The following is a 23,408-nucleotide window of genomic DNA, read 5'->3' as shown; positions in this document are numbered from 1 at the left end:
TACCACAGAAAGACATTGTAGGAAAGTCATTACTTTCTCCTAAAAATAAACTAGAAAATTCTTCCAGTTAGGAAACAACAGGCAAAAGACTAGAAAAAGTGCATTCTTCTCTAAATGTTTGGGAGGCTTCTAGAATCACTATTCATCCTGATTGTTTAAATTCTTCCCTAAAAGTCACTTCACAAAGATAAGGAGAGAGGCTATTTTATCAAATGCCCAAATCCCAGCAAGAAATAACAAGATTTGAGAAAAGATAAGAAAACAAAATACAACTCCAGAAACCAACTTTCAAGAAATGGAAATCTAACAAAAATTTTCAATATTTTTCTTAGAGAAACTCAGTGAGGTAAAAGAGAGTTTAGGAAAGAGAGAGAAACATGGGAGAGAAACACTTGGTTAATAATTGTCAGAGTTTTTGAACATTTGGAATATAGATATCTATTTACTTCTACAGATTTGGGAAGTTCTCAGGTATTATTGATTCAAACAGGCTCTCTGACCCCTTCTGTGTCTCCTCTGGGATTCACATAATGAATATATTATTAAACACTACAGCATTCTACAATTACCCTAGGCTCTTTCCATTTCCTTCATTGTTTTTTGTTTGTTTGTTTTTCTGACACAATAATTTCAAATGACTTTATTTTTGAACTCACTGATTCTTCTGCTTGACAAAAAACTTCTGTGAAATATCTCTACATAATTTTAATATGGTTATTGTATTTTGATCTCCATAATTTTTGTTATATTGTTGTTGTTTTTAATATACATGATATTAGGGTGTGTTTTGACATATTTTATGTACATGGGGTAAAACCCATTAGAGGTTTGATACCATTCTTGTGGTTGCACACAATGTGGGATTACACTGGTCATGTATTCATATGTGAGCATAGAAAAATTATGTCTGGTTTTTCTACTAACATTCCTATTCCCATCCTTTTTTTCCTTCCCTTCCTTCCCCTTTGTCTAATCCAATGAGTTTGTATAATTCATTTTCCTACCCTCCTTTTGCATGAGCTCTCTCTCCTCCAGCCAGGAGGTCCATGGAACAAGGTAGAGGAGAGTGTGGCTGCTGAGTCGCTAATCAAGACCTCCAGAGACCAAGCAGGAAGCAGGTCTGACTTTATTACACAATTACCATGTATTATACTCAAGCAGTAGCTAAGCAAATTACAGGCAGCCACCAATGCAATTTCTGCTAACTGCCCTTGCAGCAACCAATGGAGGAGTGGCTATGGAGCAGGCGCAGGGACTGCAACACATGGCCTCACACCCAGGGCTGTGCCTATGGGGTATGGGAACTGCTGTTCACATTCCTAGCATGAGGGGAGTGGCCTGCTACTCAGATACCCTTAATATATGCCATGTATGCCGTACTCCATGCACTTGTCCCCACAACCCTTGTTATAGGTTAGCATTCACATATCGGAGAGAACATGCAACCTTTGGTTTGGGGGCACTGGCTTATTTTATTTATATAAGCAGAGAAGTAGTGTTCCGTCTTTGATTGTTGGTCATTGTTGAATTTTTGGCAGGCTATGGAGCTTACCATGTCTCCATGGACAAATGAGATGTTGAACTATTGCTACTTACAGCTTTCCTCATGGCTACCATAATGGGTGTGAGATTTAAACTTTCAAAAAAATATGCCTGTGGAGCTGTTTGCAGGTTTAAGCCTCAGGATGATCCTGAGACTTACTTGCCTTACTGTTGCTGTGAACTTCCAGAAGGGCTGAAAACTCATTTCCTGTCATTCCACTGTAACAGGCAGAGTATATTCTTTGTATTTAAAAGATAAATTTCCGTATAGAATGTCAATTCTCTTATTTTATGTCAGAAACAAAAGTAACACTCTCCCCTCTAGTATGAACAATAATTTGAGGTAGTTTTTTTATTTAACTGCAAAAACTTGAACTGTTTCTAATTGTCAAGTACTGTTTTCAATAAAGGTGTTTAATGAATCCCAATATACTCTTTTATTTGCTTTGTCTATCTTTACCTCTGTAGCGTTGTTTTTGACATTTTCAAATACTTATGACTCAAGTAAATTTAAATTAAACTACAACTTATCCAATAAAGGAATTCCCTAAGTGGACATCACAGAATACAAAAGTATTCATTTATCACTTGTGTTATGTAAGATTTTTTTTCATTTTAATTTTATTGCTGCCAGTATTAGTTTTCCTTTAAATTAATTCCATTCTCAATATACTCTAACAGAATGGATAAGTATTCAAATAAAAACAAAAGTTTTTTTAAAAATAAAATAATTTAGAATTTTTTGTTGTTTTTATAGTTTGCTAGAAATAACAACTAGGTCAAGTGGCTGATACTTAATGTGTATCTGTTGTATCCTTATATATATTTTATCCACATGTTAATTTAATTATTTTGACAAGAATATATAACCCTACAAATACAATTTTTGTCTATTTTTTTCTCTTTATAAGCTTTTGTGTCGTGTGATTTAAATATGTTATTTTTTGGTATTAATTTTTCAAGTTATTTATATATCCTGGAGATTAATGCTCTGAGATGCAGGTGGTAAAGATTTTCTCCCTTTCTGTAGGCTCCCTATTAATGTTCTTGATTTTCTTCGCAGTGAAGAAGCATTTTAGTTTTATACCATCTCATTTATGATTTTTGCTGATAATGGATGGATCTGGAGACTATCATGATAAGTGAAATGAACCAATCCCCAAAATCTAAAGGTAGAATGTTCTCTCTGATATTCAGATGCTAAAACACAATAAGGGTGGGGAGGGAAGAGTAGAAATTCATTGGATTAGACAAGGGGGAATGAAGAGAAGGGAGTGATGATGGGAAGAGGAAAGACAAATTAATTAGACGTAGCTTTCCTATGTTTGTCTATGAGTATACCACCAGTGAAACTCTACCTCATGTACAACCTCAAGAATAGATTCCTAATTAGAATGAGTTATACTCCATGTATGTATAATATGTCAAAATATGTTTTACTGTCATGTATACCTAAAAAAACAAATTTAAAATTTTTACAAAAATCTCTATTGTTACATGCATTTTCATTTTGGATCATTATATATTCTTTTTTTAAGAGAGAAAAAAATTTTTAATATTTATTTTTTAGTTTTCAGTGGACATAACATTTTATTTTATTTTTATGTGGTGCTGAGGATCGAACCCAGCGCCCCGCACATGCCAGGCAAGCGCACTACTGCTTGAGCCACATCCCCAGCCCCTCATTATATATTCTTATTGAATTGACTGCTTTAAAATATATATAAGGCCCATCTTCCCCATATGTCATATAACACTGAATCCAGCAATATATTTAAAAAGTACAGCAAGCAGAGGCAAGAGAATCATGAGTTCCAATCCAGTTTCAGAACTTAGCAAGGCCCTGTCTTAAAAAAAAAAAAAAAAATTAAAAAGGGCTGGGATGTGGCTTTGCCACTGAGTTCAATTCTCAGTACCAATAATAATAATCTATAAATATATATGTATATATAGCATATAATTATGTAGTTTTATGTTGTATATGTAGCATTATATTTGTATTAGAGTATAGTATGATAATATAATTCAGCATATGAGCAAAATATTAGCATAGATATTTTATAATCATAAATAAATGCATAAAAATATTTGACAAAAATTCAACATTTATCATAATAAAAACTCTAAGCACAATTTGAAGGAAATAGTCTCAACCTGATAAGCAGTATCTATGAGAAAATTGTCCCCTGAGTGAAAGATTAAATTCTTTCTCCTTTAAAATTAAGGAAGAGTTTAAAATTCCTTTCTATTAAATATTTTACTGGAGGTAGATCCTAGTTAGAGCAATGTGAAAAGATAAACCATACAAATGAAATGGAAAAAAAGCCATGAGTCCTCATTAATAGATGGAAGACAACCTATGCAGAAATTTCTCCAAAGTAAGTCCCCCCAAACCTGTTAGAATTAATAAGCGAGCTTAACAAAATTATGCATCATAAAATAAATATGCAAAATGTGGTTGCATTTCTATATACTGTTCATAGTGAGATTAAAGTAAGGTAATAGAGGCTCCTAGGGTGCAAAATTTAAGAAAACACTCATTTTAAAAGGGTGAAATTAAAGTAGAAAATGTTTACAATAGCATAAAAAATCCTAAAATCCTTAGTGACAAATCTAATAAAACGTGCTTAAGATCTTTATGCTGAAATCATCAAAAATTGCTAATAGAAATTAATGACAATTTAAGTTCATGAACAGATATACTTTTCATTAATTAAAAGACCTAAATTCTCTCAAATTGATATAAAGATTACATTCGACTACATTAGTTTCTCAAGTGCACCTTTTTATGATAGAAATTTACAAATTTACTTCTGAAAGTAAAAAACTAGAAGAAGCAAAACACTTTTAAAATAAAACAATAAAATGGATCATATTATTTGATTTCAATATTCATTCTAAAGCTTCAATAATGAAGACAAAGAATACAGCATATACTGATTGCATTTATGAAAATCTGGAAAGAGAAAAACTTAGAAGAATAGAATTGGATTTTAGTTTAGGCAAGAGCTAGTTTTGAGGGAAATAATATTTGCAAAATGGAACTAGGGAACATTTTTGGATGTTGATGATATTCTTTATCTAGTTTGGCATCCAAGTTATACAATTTGTATATTTGGCCAATTTGTAAACTATTTCTTTAAAAGAGTACACATTGTGAACATTGAGCATTAGTAAATCTGACTTCTTAAAAAAAAAATGTGTCATTGGAGGAATGTGGATTCCATTAAACCTGGGATTGCCTGGTTATAATGGATGTCTCTATTAGTGATTCTCATTAACACTATAGTTCAGAACTAGCAGTTTACTCACCTTCAACTATTTACACACTCAATCACATTGCTGTCATTTATTTATCTATCACTCACTTGACTAATAACTCACTCACCTGTTTATCCATCCAACAAATCTCCCTTATGCTTCTACTAGTGGGCAACCATTGTGCATGATAAAAAAAAAAAAAAAAAAAAAACCTCAAGGGTGGATTCAGGACACCTTTTATCCAAGTAACAACTGACCTCTTTCCTATCAGTGTGACCTCAAGTAATTGTATGTTGTGCGATTCTAATGTTCCTCACCTGTAAAATAATGGTAACAATACTTACCTCTGGGTAAAGCTCTCTTGACACAGTATAGGGCATATGCCTTTAAAAAAATCCTCTTTCCTTCCATTTACAGTTATTTCCAGAGCAAGACTTAGAGCTTCTGGCATCAGAATCACCTGCTACATATTAAAATACAATCCTTAAGAAGGAAATTGCAGAAAGTACATTTTAACAAGTACCAAACTGGGCATGCCCTGATGCTCTGATGCCTACCAGCTCCACCTGTTTCCAATGTCTACCTCCCTTCTTCACAGGTGAAATCTCCTCCTGAATGATCTCACTGAATGTATAAGAACAATTTTATTCTTTTACTATGAAGGATCCTTTTTTTTTCTCAAAGTGTCATCAGATGACTTTTGTATCAGAATATTTTGGATATGCTTATTCAAAATCCAAGTTTCTTAGCCTTATGCCTTTATTGGGGATGAACATCTATGAATCTTCTTTACTATTATTATCTTTTAAAAGTCTTAATTTAAGCAAGATGCCTATACACAATTCATAAAAGCTGTAACATTTGAGACCTCTAGGCAAAACCCATAAATCTCATTTCCTAAAGTCTGATAATTTTTTTTTTTATCTCAGTTCATATTCACTCTCCGGTTTCACATCCTCACTCTTTAAGCAGCAGGAATGGAAAATGCAGTATATTTTTAATGGTCTGATTCTATCTCTGACCTGCAGTCCAGTGAATATAAACTTATTTTCACTGGTATTTCTTTATTCTAAAAGTGTCCATTTGTAGCTAATAGGTATCAAGCCCTAATCTAAGTGTTCAGGATATAGAAGCAACAACAACAAAAACAAACTAACAACAAATAAAAACGATTTCTCTGAAGCTCATTTTCTAATGACATATTCAAAATTAATCAAAGTTAACAAAATTAATCAAATGCAGCAAGTTAGACAACAAAATAAATGTATTGTGGTAACAATGAAATAAGGAAGGGAATAGAAGTATAAAATTTATCATTCTAAAATAGTATAATTAGGGGAAAAGGGAGTTTATCTACCTTATACTTCCTGTGATTCCAAATATAGCATAATTAAATGTAACTTTCTCATTGTTACTGCTATGTCCACCCTCTTGTTGGGAGCCCAACAATTGTGTATCACCAGCCTGATAGGAACTGTCTGGGCCATCACCTCCATAACATTTGGATGAAAAATTATGTGACAGGACCTGATTTTCCCAGAGTCCAGAGCTGAACTTGGCTATTAGATATGCCCCATATAACTTTTCCTAACTTGGCCATTATCAACCACACCTGGAGATGATATTTTCACCTAATCTGAAGGGTTAATTGCAGTGATAGATTACTACCAGAAGAGGGTAGCAGAGGGTTGCAGAGTAAGAGCTAACACTATCATAGGTCTCCCTCTGCCGAGGTTATGTTCAAACAAAGCATTAGTATAGTCAGTCAAGAGGCAAACTCATTGGGCAAAACATTGTCCTGAGAAGAACATAGTTTATAAGAGCTGAAAATAATCTGTAACTTCACATTCCCTGGAAGAAATCGGTTCATAGAGTATCAGAGACTTTTGTATCAGAATATTTTGAATTCTAGAGCCCTGGTCTTATCATTTCTCTTAGTTAATAACAGACCTTTGATTTCTTGCTAGATAAAATATTCATGCATGAATATATCCCATGACATGAATGTCTACTGCCACAATGACCCCTGTGTATGTCTTTGACTTCCTCTGTTGCCACTCCTACCCACCCTACGCCTATTAAGTCCTACTGTTTTAAGAACCAATGGCCCCTAAACATGGCGGAAAATCTCAAGATTCAAGTTGTCTTTCTTCTCTCCATGGTAAGTATTTATTCATCATGAGTTCCTGGTTTAAGCTTGAGCATATGAAGTATTAAAACTGAAGTCTTCTAGCATTCCCTTATTTGATAAAAAGAAGATGAGATCCAAGATTACCTGAGGGTTTCATCTCTGCATTCCCAGCAACTACCATGGTACCTGATGCTTTATAGATACTCGATCATTGTTACTGCAAGAATTCACCAGGTGACCATACAAAGCATTTAGCCCAGATGGTAAATTTTACAGTCTTTAAAAGGAAAAAGTATGGCAAATTTCATTTTTATCTTATATCCTGCAGAAACCAGCTGTATCACATCCCTTCCCAGGAGTACTTTGCAGGAATCCTCCCACCTACTGAACTCTGGACAGTGCCCTGACAGTGATATCAAACAGATGAAGTTGAAAATTCAGTAGAGGATGTAACATGTCCTTAAAATCATCACCACCACGACCCTTGATACAAACCAAAGCAAAGGTCAGTACTGCCCCTGTGCTCCTCATGGCCAGGACTCTGCCACCTGTCAACTGCAACAGACTTGCCAGCAACCCTCTCTGGACAAGAACTAACAGAAATTCTGGGAAAGAAGCCAGACAATATTCTTGACTCTTAGAGCCAAATTTATGACAAGGGAAAAGGAATTAGAACCCAGGTTTTTTTTTTCTATTCAACAAAGCTGTAAAAACAAACAAGCAAATTTAAAAGTATTTTTCTCTTTTAACCTTTCTAACAGATCGGTGAAAAGGTATTATTATTTTAATTATTATTATTTTCCTCATTCTGGGAGGATGTAAAGGGAGGTAAAAAGTCTCATTCAGGACTCCAACTGAGGTCTTTTGATTTAAAACCCATGTTAATTTTTGTATGCTGCCATGCTACCCTGATTCAATTTGATGTAACTCATATGTCATGTTTTATGATTTATAATACATGTCAATTTTTATTTTTTAATTTATATATAATTAGAACCATATTGTAAAGATAAAATATTAATTTCTCTTGGATAGATAAGGATCTGAGGTCATATGAATTTTGACTGTAAATCCAATCCTCCATGAACAAATGACTTGCCTGTGCAAATTGGTTCAGTCTGCTTAAAGTATAATCTAAGAAAAGACTTAAAACCGGTCTTTTCAGGGTAATATTGGTCCCTTTAATATCACTTGAGTGGTTGGCTGCAACTCAAACTTCTGTATACATAAGGTGATAAAAACTTACACAAAATTGCTTTTCTTTTGTTCAAAATGCTGAAACAAAAGCAAATGTAAACCTTCTCACTTTAATGAACCATAGGAGAAAATCACAGACCTGGCTGCTTTCTAAGCTGTGTGTGTTGAGGAGGTATGTACATAGCAATGGCACAATTGTTATCCTGATAAGGAGCAAAGGAACAGAGACCACGTGGAGTTACCTAGATGTTTCCAGAGGGAATTAATAAGCTTTTGATTATTGGGTTTTAAAAGAGTAAAACCTAGGACTGGATTTGAAAGTGGAATATAATAAAAAAATAAGGTTTTTTACATAAGCCAATCAGGAGAATATATTTTACTTTGCTTAAATCAATACAAAGTAACAATGAAAGAAAAACCCTGAAATTAATAGCAAAGAGCAATAATTCAACAGACCTCACTCCATATTGAACTATGAATATAAAAAATTAACTTCAGAATTTCAGCAATATTGGAGAAAAAATAAAGATGAATAGAAAGACTCAACCTAATGCAATCAGAAAATTAAGAAGCAAGAAAAGAGTAGCTGATGTCTGGATTGTACTTATTAATCACAATTTTACTAGACAATGTTTATTGTATAATTACTATATTTCAACTTTGCTTAATGAATTTTGAAGATTTTATTTAACTCACATAATTCTATTAAGTGAATTTAAAGGATCATCAGCGTTTACTAATGTGCAATGAGGCTTAGAGATGTTATGTAATTTTGTCAAAATCCCACAGGAAATAGAATCAGGATAGGATTTGATTGGTCTGATTCAAGTGCCTGTGACCTTACAATTATTTTTCTTTATAACTATAATAACCTGAAAATATAATTTATATATAACAGAAACTTACCCCTAAGTTATTCATTAATTTAGATTCAGCTCTGTCACAAAGTTAACAGACTTCCAAGGAATATGCTAATAAAGCCATGAATTAGGATGTTTCTTTATTAACATCACTTAAAATACAATCAAAGGGAGCTATTCTTATGAAACCCTCTCCCAATTTGCAAGCTTCTCTTCATTACACCCAGGAAATAAATATAGATGTCAAGCAAACCCCTAGGTGAGGTTTCCTATTTAACTTCTAGGTATTTGAACTTCTAAGTATAAGAATAGAATAATCTAACACAAAGTGTGGTTTTCAAAAGTATGAAGAAGGCTCAATTTGAGAAGGGATAATTATGATTGTGTACCTAATGCTAGTTTGGAAATGTTCCCTTCAGTAGGTACCTGAGTGGGCTGATTGGATGAGAGGCAGTACTGGGATAAGGGAGAAGAGTCAAAAACAGGAAATATGGGACAGAGTTGTGGCTCAGTGGTAGAGTGCTTCCCTAGCATGCATGAGACACTGGGTTCAATCCCATGTACCACATAAAAATAAACAAATAAAGTAAAGGTATTATGTCCATCTAAAACTAAAAACAACAACAACAAAAAACCCACAGAAAATATGGGTCTCAACTGGAATGAATTTATACTTTAAAAGACTAGTTGATTGTATATTAAATAACTGGAAATTTCCAAGAAAATTCACTAGAAAATGATAACATGGTTATGATAACATAGTTTTCAGTGAATGAGTGATTTCTACAGTTCAGGCACTGCAAAAGAAAATTTTCATACACTATTGTGTTTAATCCTCACAACAATTCTATAAAGTATTTATTCTTCATTTGCATTTTACCAATGAGAAAAGAGGCTCCCATATAGGAAAGGAGATACTGAGAATGGAAGGGATTGCTGGCCTGTGGACTGGGTCCATGAAGCTATTCACTTCCTCTGTAACACCAATCTGGAATCCAGAGAGCCTTTGTAATACATCATTTAGACCAAATGTAGAATTACTTCCTCTGGTCAAAAGCGGCATGCCTCACTCTCTTCTCATTTTCTATGCATTTGTGACATCTCTTAGGGCATCATATACTTGAATCTATTAATCGTCTGCCAAATGTCATTATTTCTTAGGTTCAGCTGTAATAATCTAGTAGACAAGATCTATGCGCATTATGAAGCTCACACATGTCACCGGTGTTCGGTAAATGTGTGCTGGGAAGTCAGCTGACCCGATTCTCCCTTGGACATGCTCATTGCCACCTCATGAAGCCATTCTATAAAAACATGATGGAAGCTGGGATTCATTTTAGCTAAGTCCAATTGCTTAGCTTCTCTTTTATCTTTTTCATTTTTTGCATATATATAATTTCTGGAAACATAAATAAGAACAAAGCAGCTTAATGACTCTCATACTCTACTATTTTACTCAACTTGTCCCACTAATAATCTCCAGATAGAAAATAGCTCCCTGCTGCTGAAATAAAAGCTCAATTCTGTAAAGCATCAAGTGATTTGTTCGTGTGATATATTAAATATTTACATATTTCAAGGTATGTGAATCTCACTCTCATGTACATGCATAAGACACTAATTTAATAAAAAAAAACTATAAGTAAATATCAGTAAAGGGAAAGGAACAGGGAACAGAGGAGAGAAGGGAAAGGGGAAAGTGCTGGGGACTGAATTAGAACAAACCATGCTTTTATAATTTTGTTGAAATGAACCCTATTATCATGTATATCTAAAAAGAACCAATAAAAAATGAAATAAAAATTTAAGATATGACCAGGCATGGTGGTGTACGGTGTACTCCTACAATATCAGTGACTGCAGATGCTGAGATAGGAAGATTGTAAGTTCAAGGTCATTCTTAGAAACTTAGCAAAACTCTGTCTCAAAGTAAAAAAATAAAAATAGACTGAGGATGTGGGAATATGGCTCAGTGGTAATGCACCCCCGGGTTCAAAAACATCTCTTTTAAGGTATTGAAATTTTCAGAAGTATAATGATATTTATCACTATCCAGTTACAGTATCTTTTTATTCCAGATAGTCAGATTACTAAGGTTTTAGTGTGTATTTTCTACTCATCAAATATCTTCAGTGTGTTTTTTCATTTGTTCATTATTAACACGGAAAATACTTTACTAATAATACCTAGTCTGACATGTCACTACAAAAGACACTGTCAATAGAGAGCTATTTTTGTGTAACTACTGAGATAAAGTTTTTCAAGGCATAATAACAATGAAAGTAAGGAGTCAAAATCAGACCACTATATAGAAGGCATTACAGAAGAGGAAATATTTGAACAACATCTTGAAGAATGAGGAGTCTATTCACTGGGAAAATATAATAGGAGAAAGGAAGGATCAAAGATAAAGATGTCAAAAAAATATGGCACTTCGAGAAAATATAAGTAATTGCATTTGGTGAAATGTAGGTTGCCATATAGAAGTGAAGAAAGCAAGTTGACACATTAGGTGATGTTACAGTTTGGATATAGGGTATCCCCTCAAAGCTAATAATACCTAGTCTGCAGTTCAAAGCTATTCTTTTAATGCAGGAATATCCACGTAAAGTGATTGTACTGTGGAAGCTGCAACCTACTCAGTCCATCCCAGTTTGAATGGACAGACTTGATTTTAACTGTAGGCAGACTAGAGTATGGCAGGAAGAGGTGAGTCACTAGGGGCGTGCCTTGGAAGGGTGCATCTTCACTGTGGTCTTTCCCTCTTGTTTCCTGACCCTGCCATGAACTGAGTAACTTTCCTCCACTGAGTCCTTCTCCCATGACATACTGGCTTATCTTAGACCCACAGAAACAGAGTTGATTGTCTATGGACTGAGACCTCTGAAGCAGTGAGCCCCAAATGAATTTCTGCCCTTGTTGGGTATTTTGACCACCGTGATGCAAAAGCCAACTAAAACAGGTAAATAATATATAATATATATTTAAATATATATAAATCATAATATATATATTTCAAGCAACCAAAGTGTCTTTAGTCTTGTAAAAACTATAGCTCTCCAAAGCTTATCAGCTTAAATCAAATACAGTACTGAATTAATCCAAAGTAAGGCAGATGGTAAGGAAAATGATGATACAGTACAAATGGGACAAATAGGAACAAATAGCAAGATGGGAAATTTAATCCAAACCATATCAATCATACTGAATGTAAATGTTGTAACTAGCAATCAAAATACATAAAGAACAAGTCAAATGTTATGAAGAGACCCTTCTCTCTGAATGTAAAACAAACATTTTAAAGCAGAGAGAAATTAAATGAAAGAATAGGAAATGACATGCTATGTTAACACCATCAGAAGGAAGGTAGAATAATAAATTCAGTATCAAGGTACTTTTCAGCATAAAGATATTACCAAGAATAAAAGGACTATTTCATATTGATAAATGGGTTTATTCATTAATAAATTTTAAAATTAAAAAAATGTTAATGCACCCAATAAAGAACTTCAAAATACATAAAGCACAATCTTACAAAAATAAAAGGATAAATAAATCCACAAATATGAAATGGTATGCCTTTCATTATTTACAAACCAAGAAGACCATTAAAGATTTGCAAGTCTTTGGCTCCTACCAACTAAGGTGACCTATTAAACATTTATATAATACTTCATCCAATATCATAATTTACAAATTTTTTCAATTGCCCAAGAAACACTACAAATTCAGACAAATTCTGGTTCATAAAGCAAGTTTTATGTTAGTATGTATTCTGATTATGATGAAATTAAATAGTAATCAATAATGGAAAAATGGAAAATCACTAAATGTCTAGGAACTGAATTGCACACTTGTACATAGTTCAAAAAACAATAAAATGGAAGATAGAAATTATTTTGAACTGAATGAGAATGAAATTAAGGTAAATTAAAATTTGTAGATGCAGATAAAACAGTGAAATTAGAGCCTTGAAAGCCTGTAAGGCAAGAAAAAAGGTGTAGAATAATTATTCAAATTTTCCTCTTAGATACTTGGAAAGGTCAAGAAAACTAAATCCATACATGAAGAAAAGGAAATAATAAAAAGCAGATGATTTAAATTTAGGAATACAAAATTTCAAAGCAAAATTTTTCTTAAAAAACATTTTCAGTTTTTAATCTACTACACATTACAAATTCTATTAAACATTACACGTAATAATATTAATTATATACCAAATGTAGAAAATCAAACAAAAAGAAACTTTCCATGTTATGTGTTCAGTGTATTCCCAATGCCAATATTCAGCAGATACTACAAGGAAAGAAAGTTTTGGAGCAACAAGTTTCATAAATATGCACAAAAAAATTTTCATATACAAATTCACCAAAATATAAAAAGGAAAATACATCTTGTTTAAGAGGATTTGATCTAGAGTACAATAGCTTATTTAATATTTAAAAGCTAATGCAAACCACCATGCAAACAGAATTTTAAAATTGAATGATCATCTCAAAAAATGAAGAAAAAATCATGACAAGATACAATTATCCAATAACAAAACTCTCAGAAAACTAGGTATAGAAGATATTTCCCCAAACTTTTAAAGAGATCTGTAAAAACCCTTTAATCACATGTTTCACAGTAAAAGACTAGATGTTGTTCTATAAAACCAGGAATGAGAAAAGAATGTCCACTCTCAGCTGTCCATTCATTATTGCCCTGGAAGTCTAGCTAGGCAAGTGTCATCCAAACTGCAAGAAAAGAGCAAAACCACTTCTAATGGTAGACAGCAGCATTATTGCCTTGTGAACATTTTTTTTAAATCTGGAAATAATCTGCTAAACTAATAAGTGAATTAAGCTATGAATAACTTTGCAGAATAAAAGTCAATATGCAAAAATTAATTCAATTTAATAACACCAGGAAAGAAAAATAAGAAATTGAAAGTAAAAAAAAAAAAAAAACTAAGTCATTTATAACATCAAAATATAAAATAACTTGGGGAAATTTTGATATAAGGGGTGTTTAACATCTATATGAAAATTACAAAACGTTTCTGAAAAAAATTTAAAAGATTTATGTAAAAAAAAATATATATATACACACACACATACACACACACACACACACACACACACACACAGTTGCACTTGCCTGTAATCCCAGCTACTCAGGAGGCTGAGGCAAGAGAATTGTGATTTCAAACCAGCTTTAACAACTTAGTCAAGCCCTTTCAATATATAAAAAATATAAAAAGGGGGTGGGGATGTAGCTCATTGAATGGTTAAGCATCTCTGGTTCAATCACCAGTACCAAAAAACAAACAAACAAACAAACAAACAAAAAATCCCACCACACACACACACACACACACACACATATGTGTGTGTGTGTATATATATATATATACACACACACATGTGTGTGTGTGTATATATATATACACACACACACATAATTATATATACATGCACATTCATGGGAAATCAATAAAACATACATACACATATATAGGAAATCAATAAAACATACATACACATATATAGGAAATCAATAAAATCAATAAAATTTGTACTTATATAATTGTATATATGTGTTTAAGCATATGTGTATATATATATATATATATATGTTTGTGACTATGAATCAGAAGATAGCATTATTAAGATGTCCGTTCTCCCCAAACTGATCTATAGATTTGACCCAATCAACTGATTTTAAATCTTATCAGGCTTCTGTGTAGAATTTTTTTTTATTGATTCTTCTTATACATGACAGTAGAATCCATTTTGATATAACTATACAAACATGGAATATATTTACTCTAATTAGAACCCCAATCTTGTAGATGTAGACAATGGTGAGATTTGCTGTGGTGTATTTATATATTTGCATAGGAAAGTTATGTCAGATTCTTTCCACTGTCTTTTCTTTTACTATTGTCACACCTTCCCTTCATCCCCCTTTGTATAATCACCTGAACTTTTCCCCATCCTCCACATTTATTGTGAATTAGCTTTCACATATCAGAGAAAGATATTCAACCTTTGCATTTTGTGGGGACTGGCTTATTTCACTTAGCATGCTAGTCTCCATTCCATCCATTTTCTTGTAACTTCCATAAATTATTCTTCTTTATGGATGAATAATACCCCATCATGTATGTATACCACATTTTCTTTATCCATTTATCTGTTGAAAGGCACCTACATATGCTCCATAGCTTAGCTATTCTGAATTGTGCTTCTATAAACATTGGTGTGGCTATGTCACTAAATGTAAGTGAGTCAAATGGTTTTTCTATTCCTAGTTTGTTGAGGACTCTCAATAGTGCTTTCTCTTATGGTTGCAGTAATTTGCAGTCACACCAAAAATGCACGAGTATATTCTTTCCCCACATCCTCACCAATGTTTATTGTTACTTGTATGCTTGATAATTGCCATTTTGGCAGAAGTGAAATCAAATCTCAGGGTAGTTTTAATTTGCATTTCTCTGATTGCTAGTGATGTTGAATCATTTTTTCATACATTTCATATATTATTTTTCTTCTGAGAAGTGTCTGTTTAATTCTTTTGCCCATTCATTATGAGTTTCTGGTATTCTAGATACCGAATAATTGTCAGCAAATAAAGTTTTGAGTTTTTCTTTTCCTTTTTGTATCTCTTGATTTTTTTTCTTTTGCTTAATTATTCTGACTAGAGTTTCAAGGACTATGTTTGAACAGAAATGATGAAAGTGGGCATACCGTTCCTGTTTTTAGAGGAAATGTTTTCAGTATTTCTATATTTTGAATGATCATGGCCTTGCATTTATCTTATATAGCTTTTAAAATGTTGAGGTATGTTTCTTCTATTCTTAGATTTTCTGTGTTTTAAACATGATGATGTATTTTGTCAAACTATTTTTTTTTGCATCTGTTGTGATGATCATGTGCTTCTTGTTTTTAAGTCTATTTATGTGGTGAATTACATTTATTGATTTCTGTATGCTGAACCAACATTGCAACAATTGGGTGAAACTCATTTGCTCATGGTTCACTATCTTTTTTTTTTCTTCAGTAACTTTTTTATTGATTTTATTTTTTTATTGGTTGTTCACAACATTACAAAGCTCTTGACATATCATATTTCATACATTAGATTGAAGTGGGTTATGAACCCCCAATTTTACCCCAAATGCAGATTGCAGAATCACGTCGGTTACACATCCACACTTTTACATAATGCCCTATTAGTAATTGATGTATTCTGCTACCTTTCCTATCCCCTACTATCCCCCCTACCCTCCCCTCCCATCTTCTCTCTCTACCCCATCTACTGTAATTCATTTTTCTCCTTGTTTATTTTCCCATTCCCCTCACAACCTCTTATATGTAATTTTGTATAGCAATGAGGGTCTCTCTTCATTTCCATGCAATTTCCCTTTTCTCTCCCTTTCCCTCCCATCTCAAGTCTCTGTTTAATGTTACTCTTTTCTTCCTACTCTTCCTCCCTGCTCTGTTCATAGTTGCTCTCATTATATCAAAGAAGACATTTGGTATTTGTTTTTTAGGGATTGGCTAGCTTCACTGAGCATAATCTGCTCTAGTGCCATCCATTTCCCTGCAAATTCTATGATTTTGTCATTTTTTATTGCTGCATAGTACTCCATTGTGTATAGATGCCACTTTTTTTTATCCATTCATCTATTGAAGGGCATCTGGGTTGGTTCCACAGTCTAGCTATTGTGAATTGTGCTGCTATGAACATCGATGTGGCACTATCCCTGTAGTATGCTCTTTTAAGGTCTTCAGGGAATAGTCTCAGAAGGGAAATAGCAGGGTCAAATGGTGGTTCCATTGCCATCTTTCCCAGGAATCTCCAAACTGCTTTCCAAATTGGCCGCACCAATTTGCAGTCCCACCAACAATGTACAAGTGTACCCTTTTCTCTACAACCTCTCCAGCACTTGTTGTTTGACTTCATAGTGGCTGCCAATCTTACTGGAGTGAGATGATATCTTAGGGTGGTTTTGATTTGCATTTCTCTGACTGCTAGAGATGGTGAGCATTTTTTCATGTACTTGTTGATTGATTGTATGTCCTCCTCTGAGAAGTGTCTGTTCAGGTCCTTGGCCCATTTGTTTATTGGGTTATTTGTTATCTTATTGTCTAATTTTTTGAGTTCTTTGTATACTCTGGATATTAGGGCTCCATCTGAAGTGAGAGGTGTAAAAATTTGTTCCCAGGATGTAGGCTCCCTATTTACCTCTCTTATTGTTTCTCTTGCTGAGAAAAAAACTTTTTAGTTTAAGTAAGTCCCATTTGTTGATTCTAGTTGTTAACTCTTGTGCTATGGGTGTCCTATTAAGGAATTTGGAGCCCGACCCCACAATATGTAGATCGGAGCCAACTTTTTCTTCTATCAGACGCAGAGTCTCTGATTTGATATCAAGCTCCTTGATCCATTCTGAGTTAACTTTTGTGCATGGCGAGAGAAAGGGATTCAGTTTCATTTTGTTGCATATGGATTTCCAGTTTTCCCAACACCATTTGTTGAAGATGCTATCCTTCCTCCATTGCATGCTTTTAGCCCTTTTATCAAATATAAGATAGTTGTAACTTTGTGGATTAGTCTCTGTGTCCTCTATTCTATACCATTGATACACCTGCCTGTTTTGGTACCAGTACCATGCTGTTTTTGTCACTATTGCTCTGTAATATAGTTTGAAATCTGGTATCGCTATACCGCCTGATTCACACTTCCTGCTTAGAATTGCTTTTGCTATTCTGGGTCTTTTATTTTTCCATATGAATTTCACGATTGCTTTATCTATTTCTACAAGAAATGCCATTGGGATTTTGATTGGCATTGCATTAAACCTATAGAGAACTTTTGGTAATATCACGATTTTGATGATGTTAGTTCTGCCTACCCATGAACAAGGTATATTTTTCCATCTTCTAAGATCTTCTTCTACTTCTCTATTTAGGGTTCTGTAGTTTTCATTGTATAAATCTTTCACCTCTTTTGTTAGGTTGATTCCCAAGTATTTTATTTTTTTTTTGAGGATATTGTGAATGGAGTGTTTTTCCTCATTTCCATTTCAGAAGTTTTGTCGCTGATATACAGAAATGCCTTTGATTTATGCGTGTTGATTTTATATCCTGCCACTTTGCTGAATTCATTTATTAGTTCTAGTAGTTTCTTTGTAGACCCTTTTGGGTCTTCTAGGTATAGAATCATGTCATCTGCAAATAGTGATAATTTAAGTTCTTCTTTTCCAATTTTTATGCCTTTAATTTCTTTCGTCTGTCTAATTGCTCTGGCCAGTGTTTCGAGAACTATACTGAATAGAAGTGGTGATAGAGGGCATCACTGTCTTGTTCCGGATTTTAGAGGGAATGCCTTCAACTTTTGTCCATTCAGAATGATGCTAGCCTGAGGCTTAGCATAGATAGCTTTTACAATGTCAAGGTAAGTTCCTGTTATCCCTAGGTTTTCTAATGTTTTGAACATAAAGGGATACTGTACTTTGTCAAATGCTTTCTCTGCATCTATCGAGATGATCATATGGTTCTTATTTTTAAGTCTATTGATGTGGTGAATAACATTTATTGATTTCCGTATGTTGAACCATCCTTGCATCCCAGGGATGAATCCTACTTGATCATGGTGCACTATTTTTTTGATGTGTTTTTGTATTCGATTCGCCAGAATTTTATTGAGGATTTTTGCATCTAGGTTCATTAGAGATATTGGTCTGTAGTTTTCTTTCTTTGAGGTATCTTTGTCTGGTTTCGGAATCAGGGTGATGTTGGCCTCATACTATGAATTTGGAAGAGCTCCCTCTTTTTCTATTTTCTGAAATAACTTGAAAAGTATTGGTATTAATTCTTCTTTAAAGGTTTTGTAAAACTCCGCTGTATACCCATCCGGTCCTGGGCTTTTCTTGGTTGGTAGTCTTTTGATGGCTTCTTCAATTTCATCCATTGATATTGGTCTGTTCAAATTGTGTGTATCCTCCTGACTCAGTCTGGGCAAATCATATAACTTAAGATATTTATCGATGTCTTCACTATCCTCTATTTTATTGGAATATAGGTTTTCAAAATAATTTCTAATTGTCTTCTGTATTTCTGTAGCATCTGTTGTGATATTGCCTTTTTCATCCCGTATGTTAGTAATTTGAGTTCTCTCTCTTCTTCTCTTCGTTAGCATGGCTAAAAGTCTGTCGATCTTATTTATTTTTTCGAAGAACCAACTTTTAGTTTTGTTAATTTTTTTAATAGTTTCTTTTGTTTCAATTTCATTGATTTCTTCTCTGATATTAATTATTTCTTGCCTTCTGCTACATTTGCTGTTGTTTTGCTCTTCCTTTTCTAGGGCTTTGAGATGAAGTGTGAGCTCATTTATTTGTTGGTTTTTTCTTTTTTTGAGGAATGACCACCAGGCGATGAATTTTCCTCTTAAAACCTGTTTTCATTGTGTCCCATAGATTCCGATATGTTGTGTCTGTATTTTCATTTATCTCTAAGATTTTTTTGATTTCCTCCTTTATGTCTTCTGTAACCCATTGATCATTCAGTAACATATTGTTCATTGTCCATGAGATGCAGGATTTTTCCTTCCTTCTTTTATCATTGATTTCCAGTTTCATTCCATTATGATCAGATAAAATGCATGGTATTATCTCCACCCCTTTATATTTACTGAGGGTTGCCCTATGGCACAATATATGGTCTATTTTTGAGAAGGATCCATGTGCTGCTGAGAAAAAAGTATATCCATTTGATGATGGTTGATATATTCTATATATGTCAGTTAAGTCTAGGTTATTGATTGCGATATTGAGTTCTATAGTTTCTTTATTCAACTTTTGTTTGGAGGATCTGTCCAATGGTGAGAGAAGTGTGTTGAAGTCACCCATTATTATTGTGTTGTGGTCTATTTGATTCTTGAACTTGAGGAGAATTTGTTTTATGAATGTCGCAACACCATTATTTGGTGCATAAATATTGATAATTGTTATGTCTTGTTGGTGAATGGTTCCTTTTAACAGTATATAATGACCTTCTATATCCCTTTTGATTAACTTAGTCTTGAAGTCGATTTTATTCGATATGAGGATGGCCACCCCTGCTTGCTTACGAGGACCGTGTACGTGGTATATTTTTTCCCATCCTTTCACCTTCAGCCTGTGTATGTCTTTTCCAATCAGATGTGTCTCCTGGAGGCAGCATATTGTTGGATTTGTTTTTTTAATCCATGATACCAGCCTATGTCGCTTTATTGGGGAGTTTAAGCCATTAACATTCAGAGTTACTATTGATATATGGTTTCTACTTCCATCCATGTTTGATTGTTTATCCTTTTTTTAAAAAATTTAGTTTGTTTCTCCATGATTATCTTTCCCCTCACCCTCTGTCTTTACTGAGGCACTTCCCACTGATGGTTTTGGTTATTGTTTTTCATTTCTTCCTTGTGTATTGTTTTGCTCAAAATGCTTTGCAATGCTGGTTTTCTGGCTGCAAATTCTTTTAACTTTTGTTTATCATGAAAGATTTTTATTTCGTTGTCATACCTGAAGCTTAATTTTGCTGGATACAGAATTCTTGGTTGGCATCCATTGTCTTTCAGTGTTTGAAATACATTGTTCCATGACCTTCTTGCTTTCAGTGTCTGTGATGAAAAATCCGTTGTTAACCTTATTGGTTTACCCTTGAATGTAATCTGTCTCCTTTCTCTTGTCGCTTTTAATATTTTCTCTTTGTTCTGTATATTGGATATCTTCATAACAATGTGTCTTGGCGTTGGTCTACTGTGATTTTGTGTGCTCGGTGTCCTGTATGCATCTTCAATTTGTATATCTGTTTCCTTTTTTATTTCTGGAAAGTTTTCTGTAATTATTTCATTCAGCAGGTTACTCATTCCCTTGGTTTGAATCTCTGTACCTTCTTCTATCCCAATGACTCGTAAGTTTGGTTTTTTTATGTTATCCCATAACTCTTTGATGTTTTTCTCGTGATTTTTTACCAGCCTTTCTGAGTTGGCTAGACTGTTTTCAAGATGATATATTTTGTCTTCATTATCTGACGTTCTGGCTTCTACTTGCTCCACTCTGTTAGTGATACTCTCAATTGAGTTTTTAATTTGGTTTATCGTTTCCTTCATTTCTAGAATTATTGTTTGATTATTTTTTATAATCTCTATCTCCTGATAAAGATGCTTAACTTCTTCTTTTATCTGTTTATGCAATTCATTCTCAATGTGTTCTTTTGCTGCTTGAATTTGCTGTCTTGTATCCTCTTTAAGGTTCCATTCCATCTGTCTAAGGTGTTCCTTGATTTCTTTATATGACCATTTTTCTGATGACTCTAGGTCCTCCTGAATATTTAGGCTGTCCTGCATTGTTTGTACTCCTTTTCTTCCTGCTTTTTGAAGCTGCTCATGTTACTTCTTGTTCTGTTTGACTGCTGAGTTACTGTTTACTCCTATAAATTTATTTGATGCTTGGGAGGAAAGGTATTAGAAGGGAAGGGAAGAAGTCACTAAAGAGAATGAGAGTAAGCAGGTAGAATTCAAGGAAGGGGGGATAAGAAAAATGAAAAGACAAAAGAAGAAAAAAATAGGAACTAAAAAAAGAAAAAAAATTAAAAAAAATAATAATTAAAAAAATTAAAATTAAAATTAGAAGAAAAAAAATTAAAAAAAATTATAAAAAAAATTTAAAAAACAACAAGAAAGAAAAATGAAAATGAAAGAAAAACCCAAATCAAAAAAAAAGAGAAAAGAAAAAAAGGAAAAAAAAAACTAATAAATGCAGTCTTAGAGTTTGATTAACTTCTCTTCCAGTAGGTGGCGCTGTGCCCACCAGGTCAAGTTTCTCCTGTCAATACGCAGGAACCAATCACTGTGCAGCAGCTCCTCCCAGACTGGGCAAGTCTCCAATCCTGAGTGTCTAGGGCCTCCTCTTGTGTCTAGTCACTTCCCACTTTTCCTCTAGCCAGGCCCCTCTCACGGGTGCCGCTCACCACAATACTGGCTACATGCCAGGTCTGCTGCTTCCGGGAGCCCTGTTTTCATGAACGACTGGGCACACTCTTCCAGTTTGCCATTCCCTCAGACCCTAAGTTTGTAGAGCTTGGGGCTGAGAATCCTCAGCGAATTTTACTTGCCCTCCGGTAGCCACGCCCCTGGTAGCTGGTGCAAGAGACCTCAGCTGTCAGCACTGGTGGGAGTGGTAGTTCCGCGTCGCAGGTCCCGCGCCACCTCTGATTCCCTCGGGCTGGCTGTCGCACTCATGGGAAAGCTGGGAGGGGCCCTTACGGGAGAGCTGGGAGGGGCCCTTATGGGAGAGCTGGGAGTGGCCCTTAAGGTTTTCCCATGTGTGGAGAGGGAAGGCTAGGGGATTACACACCTGTAGCCGCAGGTTTCAATGAAGTTATCTCCTCTGCCGCAGTCTGATGACGTCAGTTCTCTGCCATAGTGGTGTCTCTTGCAAATGGCGACAGTTTGTTTCCCTTTGCCGGGCGACCAATGCAACGGGTGGGTCCTTACTGTCTCTCCCAAGCCCCGTTTCAAACCTGTGGCCACTACTTATGAAGGCTCAGTAGGCATTTACCTCCGTAGGATGAGAAGGGCTGACCAGTTGTTTCAGCCGGATGGATTAATGCTGAGTCACAGCAAGGCCCGCATACAAAGTTCAGTTCGCGCTGGTGCGAGGCCCGCCGCCCTACGAGTCACGGGCCGCTGCGGCCACCGGGCGAGGCATCCTCCTCTCGCTTCCTCCTCGCCTCCTGCACTATCTTTTTAATGTGTTTTTCTGTGTGATTTTCCAGTATTTTACTGAGATTTTTTACATCTAGCTATATAGAAGGAGTTTGAATGAGTTTCCATTTTATTTCATGAATTGCATTTATTCTTCTTTAAAGTTCTTATAAAACTCTACTGACAATCCATCTGGTCCTGTGTTTTTCTTTGTTGGTAGTTATTTGATAGTATGTAAATTACTTGATATTGATCTGTTTACATTTTCTATATCCTCCTAGATATCCTCAATTTTTGTAGGTCACATATCTCTAGAAATTTGTTACTGTTTTCAGAGTTTTCTAGTGTATTAGAGTGTAAATTTTCGAAATAGTTTGTGATATCCTCTGTATTTAAGTGGTGTCTGTGTTAATATTTCCTTTTTCATCATGAATTTTAACAACTTGATTTTTTCCCTTTTCTTTTGGTTAGCTTCACTAACATTTATCAATTTTCTTTATTCTTTCAAAGAATCACCTTTTTGTTTTGTTGATTTTGAATCATTTTTTAACCTTGATTGTAGCTCTGGTTTTAATTATTTTCTATATTCTCTTGATTTTGGTGTTGATTTTTTATTCTTTTTCTAGGGATTGATATGTAATATTAGATTATTTATTTGGTATATTTCTATTTTTTAATGTAAA

The sequence above is a fragment of the Spermophilus citellus genome (genome assembly GCF_964194105.1).
Source record: "Spermophilus citellus genome assembly, chromosome: 2".
Classification (NCBI taxonomy): Eukaryota; Metazoa; Chordata; class Mammalia; order Rodentia; family Sciuridae; genus Spermophilus; species Spermophilus citellus.
Note: the sequence above shows the minus strand (reverse complement) of the source record.